A 6,958-nucleotide genomic window follows, 5' to 3' on the forward strand; every position below is an offset into this window, starting at 1 on the left:
AGACTTACTGAGCGTGCACGCACACACACACACACACCGATTTTCCTGATTCATATTTAACATTTGACCTCTGTGTTTATCCGTCTTTGTTTTTCTGTGAGCTCTCGTGACTCAACTGATTTATTGGAACTAGTTTTTCTGTCCATGCGTATTGATCCGTTTCTCAGCAACTGTGAGAAAATGTATTATTTTTTTGAAAACACCTAATGTTCATCTTTTACATTGGCAGTTACAAACTTGAAACACGTAAGTACAGTTACCTAAGATGGGTTGTTCCAACTTCCCACCAACTCATGGCCTATATAGTTATTTTCATTCTCATTCTCAACCTGTCCACCAGAGGCCCACAGACTTCAAAACCTGTCTGTCACCTGATGGTAATTTGTACATAAATTAATCTGAGCGACAAACACTGAATCAAATCTGTGTATTTTTGACTTAAAGGGCCCATATTGTGTAAAATACATTTTCTGGGCTTTTACTATCCGTAATTACTGGAAGGGGGTCAGTAGGGACCCTCAAAGTATGGAAACAGTCACTCTGACTTTTTCACTCAGTCCATTCTAAGAAATATGTTATCGAAACGTCGCATTTCGTACTTCCTCCCCCGTATGAGTCATACGGGATCGCACTCGTCTCTCAGCCCCACCCAGCCGGCACCAGTCCAGCCTCTGAACCCACCACCCCCGCTCCCCACCACCACCCCTCCACAAAGAGCGTGACACCAAGCAGACTTGTTGCTGAGCTAGCAGCTTGTTAGCTACCACAGGCTAACCACAACAAACAACACTGAAGAAACACTGCAGCGTGGAGGGATGCAAGGACGAGAATGTGTCCGTGCACATTCCTCCTAAGAAAGTTACTGTTCAAGACCGAAGCAGTTACGCTTTATTTCTTCTGACGTGCCGTGTTGCTGTGCTCAGTACGGAGTAACGTAGACGTTACTCCGTATTGAAACTCCGTACTATAACTCGGGACGTTACTCCTACATTGGCCGACTGTCCTGCTAAAACCTCAACAAACATGAGGACAGTGTAACTTACTGTTCAGAAACATCCTGTTGTAACCGACTGTAAATATGTGGCTGGTCTTCTATAGCTGCAAACATAACGTGACTTTCAGCTGTGCTTACCAGAGAAAGTCAATGCTCCAGAATGAGACCGGTGATAGGCCTGGTAGCGTGTCACTCAAAGTGCAGTCAGCCAATCAGAGGAGGGGCTCAAGAGGCAGGTGAAAACAGCCTGTTCTGTCTGCAGCTCCAGAGAGAGGCAGAAGAGAGGACATGGAAATACACATTGCAGCAGTTTTTTCGACTTTAAACCACTGATATATCATCTTAGGGGGACCAATACCTCAAATGAAATCCCAGAAAGGTGTAAAGTATGGGCCCTTTAAACAATCCATGAAGCCATGAAAATGAACGAAATTAAGTTTTTTAAATCACATTATGTCAATTCAAAACATACCATTGGATATACACCAGTCAGCCTTGACACTAATACCAGTTTGAATATTGTGGTCTGGCAGTGGTGTACAGGACTTTTCTTCATCAATGTTGTGTATTTGTGTTTTTCAGCCTCTTCCGTCTGAACCTGATCCTTCAAATCTCTTCCTCCCTGTCTGTCCGCACTTTTTATCTGCTCTGTGCCGGTTTATTCTCGTCTATTTCTGGGTATTTACACCTTTGCCTGCAGGACCTTGCATTATTCTCCCATTAAAATCATCTGAATCATCTGCCTGATCGTCTGCATTTTGCCTCTTTTCCTTGCTGCCTTGTCTCCATCCATGACCTCTTGAGCTGCCAGATGTCACAGCTGATAGTCACTGGTGCAAATTTGTAGTAAATTGGGGATTGATCAAATTGGACCAAACCTGGGGCTTTATGAGGCCTTCTTGGTCTCAGGGCCTCTGGGTAGTTAACAGCTTTGTGTGATTTGCTCTTAATTCGGCCTCAAATTCAACGTATATATGTCTCTCTCTCTCTCTCTGTATTTTTTTAGGTCTCTCGCCCCTGGACAGAACAGATGTTTTGCTCCAGAGACGTTGTGGGTCCGTGTTGCTGTGGCGATGCCTCCAGTTACGCCAGCTGCTCTTCTTCCTGATGTCAACATTGCTACTGGCAACCACGATGAAAACAACAAAATTGTCATTAATATTTTCTCTACAAGGGTTTGTAAAACCTTCATTTACATAAATACCAAATACAGGAAACTGTTCTGTCTGTTTCTGTTTGTGGAAAGTAAGTAAGAACATTTACTTCAATACTTGAGTCCAACTTTGAGTGATTAGTACTTCATTTTAGTTTACTCATTCAATGTCACATTGGAAGTATTCTAATCCACAAAAATTCACAAGACCACTTCGGTTTAGTTATAGTTACTAGATTTAATATACAAACATATTATATGATGAGATTAAAATATCATCCAAACTCACTTCTATGACAACTAGGATTAATCTATAATAATAAGGGTTAGTTGTATTAGTAATTTCATAATTCTTCTGTGATTGTTTTATTGATTCATATTTCTTCCAACTTGGTTAGTGGTGCTATTTTCTTTATATAGATTTTTTGGATGCACAATAAGGCAACAAAATGATATAGTTCAAAGTCTTAAAATAATAATGATGATGATTATAGTACCTCGATCAATTACAACAACAAAATTTATACACATTACTTTATCAGTAATAATCATCTGATATGATCAGATGTAATTTTAATGTCTTTCTTTTCGTTGAAACATTTTGTGAGAACAACTTCAACCACAGGTGATGCTTCAGTCATCAGAATCTGAAACGTCACTTGCAGCCGGACTCACACAAAGCCATTTTGTGCTTTACAAAAATCAGCTACAGTTTTCTGAGTATCCACCTGGTGGCGCTAAGCCGATGGGAAGTAACTTCACTGTAACTCTAGTCTGTGATTGGAGGTCATCGCTGCTGCCCTCGAACTCACAGGACGTCCTCTTCCGGCCTTTCTGCCTCACTTCTTGTTTGTTTATTTGAGACAAGAAAATAAACAACAGGATGGGGATTTTGGAAACTGGTTGTCATGGAGATCACACACACGCACACACACACACAGACCCACACATGGACACGCACTCTGAGTGCAGCTGTCAGCTGGTTGAGAAGACTTCCTCCTTGTTGAGGAGAGAGATGAATGAACAGTGGAGATGTTGACAAGAAAACATTCAACAAACATCACGTTTAACGTTCTGGTCTGAGATGTTTTCAAAATAAAACAGGAAACAGAAACAAAATATAGTATAAAATAGGACCATGGCTATTTCCCTTTGTCTGTTTTTTGTCCTTTTCCTTCAATGGTGTTTGGAGAAAGTGACACATGAACGCACATGATAAACTTTGTATATTCAGTTTATTAGGAACACATAATACAGTCATACACTTACAACAGTTCCCTCTTAAATCCCAAATTCATGAAGGTTATAATGTTCAAATTGTATTAGTGTTGGCTCAACTGCCTGCCTTCATTGATATAAAGGGGTGGAAGGAATAATAGAAATACCAGCTGAGTGTATTATGCCTGAATAAAAACATAAAATATTCAAACTGAGGACAGATGCAGTGGTGACCACATTCAACCCTATTAGAGAAAATAAAAAACCTTAGATGGGTCTTTCCTCAGTAATGTCCCTCTACTTTACAGAAGGAAGATGGAAGAAACAGATGCTGGAGGTGCTGGGTGGACCAGTATGAGTTTTATATCTTGAGTTCAGACTTGGTTTTAGGGGTCAGGTTACACTTAGGATTGGGTAAAGGTATGTCGTTGGGTTTTCAAACTCAAGGTGAAATTTACTAGGAACACCCATAGACTGTATATAATTACAGTTAGATAATGATGATATGTAGATACACATGTTCAACCAATCGTGTCTCAGTCTCAGGGGTCAATCTTAACTTTTCACCCCATTTTTATGGCCTATAACTAACATAACAAAAGCAAACTTACATGTATTTGTTGTTTACTTTGACTTTTTAGTTTGACCCATGTCCCATCCAGCCGGCCACCAGGGGGTGATAGAGAGGATTTGGCTTCACTTTTCACCTGTAAACCTGCTTATTCATGCAATGTTAGTTTAAAGGGCAAAGGAATGAGTGTCAATGAGTTTCCTCACAACTAAAGATGTGTCTGTGTGTGTAAGTGTGTGTGTCCAGGATGTCGTTTTTCCCCTCCGACAGAGGTGAAGGACTAAACTCTTATTGTCACAGGAGGTTAGCATCTAGTACTCTTATTTTGACGTCCTGAAACCTAGGAGGCCTTGACAGAGGTGAACTTCCTGTGATGACTGGGAGAGGGAGTAGCGGAAACAGAAAGAGGAGTTGAAATCTGTCAACCGCTGCCCAAAGGCAAATTACGAGAGAAAGCTTGACTGTCAAAACACAAAGAGGAAGTTCAGTGCAATCGTCACAGTTACTGAGAAATTCATAACCAAAACCAGCTGAGAGGAAGCAACGGTCAGTGCGGTGACCTCTGACCTCAGATTACCTCTGACTCATCATAGATTGTATATAAAAACATATTTTTCCCACCAAAGACACATTTCCTCAAACTTTCTTCTGAAAACCAAAAAACACACAAGAAGCTCATTCCCAGAAGAGTTTCACCACATTAATTATTCATTAACTTATTGTCCCTGCATGTGGACAGACGTGTCTGCCTGAATTATTGGGTTAAAATCTTCCTTTATCTCGGGCTCCTCCCTCCAGCTTATCTTTGATGTTGGACATGATCAGAATTCTGAGGGAGTTGAAGTCGCTCTGTCCTGCCTCCCTCAGAGATGGATGGCCGACATGACTTCCCTCGTACAGATGGAAAGACTCAGATTCTTTTTAGATTCTTGGGAAACAGCTCGACTAAAAAATTTGGGAACTATTTCTTGCCCACTTGGGAGAGGCCGGAGGGGAGTGAGTGACTCATACAGCTAAACTCTTAAGGCCCACGTGTTTTTATGTACTCAGCTTTTAATGTCTGTTATGTTGGTGTTGTTTTTTCACATCTGAGGCCACCTCCTTCATCTGACCATCAATGAAAAATATCTATCATGTTTATTTCTTCTTGTGTTTAGTATGAATTTTTAGTTAAAACCAGTGTAGAATGCACATTTACTTAAATAAAATTGTACTGAAGTGCACTTATGAGGTATTTTCACTTCACTGTTTCCAGTTTATGCACTTTATACTTGTAGTCCATTAATTTAAAAGTTATTTATTATACATTTTACCTCACTGTATCTATCTGACAGCTGTGAAGCCCTTGCTGTTTATTTTTTTGATTTTACATAAAAATCTTTGTCTGGTGCTCATATTTCATATTTCAGAGTTATTAAAAGTTCAACTGAAGATGCCCAAAGAGCTAAAAAATACCCCAACATCTAACCATATAGCAAACATTTGATACAATCCTTAAAAGTTTGAAAACTGCATTTGTTAATCAAAATATTATTTTTTTCTTATTTCCTCTCCCATTATTCACCTTGAGACCCCTCAAATTCATTTTATCACCCCTGGTTGAGGAAACTCTGGGCTAATTTACCTACCTGCAATTCAGGCACTTTTATAACTTTTAAAACTCTAAAGGACATTGATTTTAAGATACTTGTGTTCGTGTGAGTATTTCTTACATTAATCATTTGGTATTTTTGCTCAAGTAAAGGATCAGACACTTACAGCTGCGGTTATTTTATTTTTCATTTCTAGAAATACAGCTTTCACATGTTACTCTTTCATCTACCTGGGGTAATAAAGCTCTGGTTGTGTGTGTGTGTGTGTGTGTGTGTGTGTGTGTGTGTGTGTGTGTGTGTGTGTGTGTGTGTGTGTGTGTGTGTGTGTCATGTGACAGTCGTGTTGCTTTCAGGTCACCATGTGATTCTGTGAATCCTGAAGGACGAACAGCAGAAAGACTGAGGTCACTTCACTGCTGAACGGCTTCACAACGCTCTACAGTGAAGTACAGTCATGTGTTTAAAGTCCTGGAGTCAAATGACAGAAACACACACATAGAAACAACACCACACACACACATATCAACACTCACACTGATTTACTCTGGAAATCAGAGTCATCTAATACTGTAGATTGTGTGATATTTCTACGTGCGCGCAATTAATGCTTAAAACCCGATGATTCGAGTTGAATATGAATGTCGGGGCTTCCGGACACTTTGATGACACCACAGGAGCAGCATGGAGGCATGTTATGTGTATTGGTTTTATTACGTCTGAAGAAGGATTCACCATTGACTTCAACTGTATTGGATTCTGCTCTAACAAAGTTTACCCCTGAGACTCCAGAAGTGTTCTGTGGACTCACCCCCCCATCGGCATAGGGGTGAGTAGATTATGAGTGAATTTTCAGTTTTGGATGAACTATCCCTGTAAGCAGTACGATGTCATCACTGCTCTGGACATGGACGCCATGATGAGGATCTACTCATGATTGGCGAACCGAGTGAAGTTTGAGAAGTCGCACGGCGTTATAATAAAAAACCTGGATACTGAGATCATCCCGAAGTTCAACCATAAGGAGGAGGAGAGTCACATTCCTATCGTGGAGGGCTTCTTGCTTTACACCTACAGACATTTGATCGATGTGCTGAACCAACCCCCCCCGGGCCTGTTCCATGGTCACATCAGGCCCATGTACTTGAAACACGAGAACATTCACTAGTCATATTCTGTCTTTCACTAGAAACACTAACTCATCATGTAAAGTCTCAGCTGATATTTCGTATGTATTTTTACACACAAGCCATAGAAGTCTGGATTTTATCTGACATGTGATCGCTCCACAGCAGTTTCTTTCATCATGTTGATCAACCACGTTGTTCTTAGGAGTTCAAACCACGCTCACTTTTTCCCCTCTGCACAGTTGGGCCTTCACAGCATGAGGTGGGTGTGGACGTCAGCTTGTCAGGCACAGAAACTGTCGACCC

This window comes from Hippoglossus stenolepis, chromosome 13 (genome assembly GCF_022539355.2).
Source record: "Hippoglossus stenolepis isolate QCI-W04-F060 chromosome 13, HSTE1.2, whole genome shotgun sequence".
Classification (NCBI taxonomy): domain Eukaryota; kingdom Metazoa; phylum Chordata; class Actinopteri; order Pleuronectiformes; family Pleuronectidae; genus Hippoglossus; species Hippoglossus stenolepis.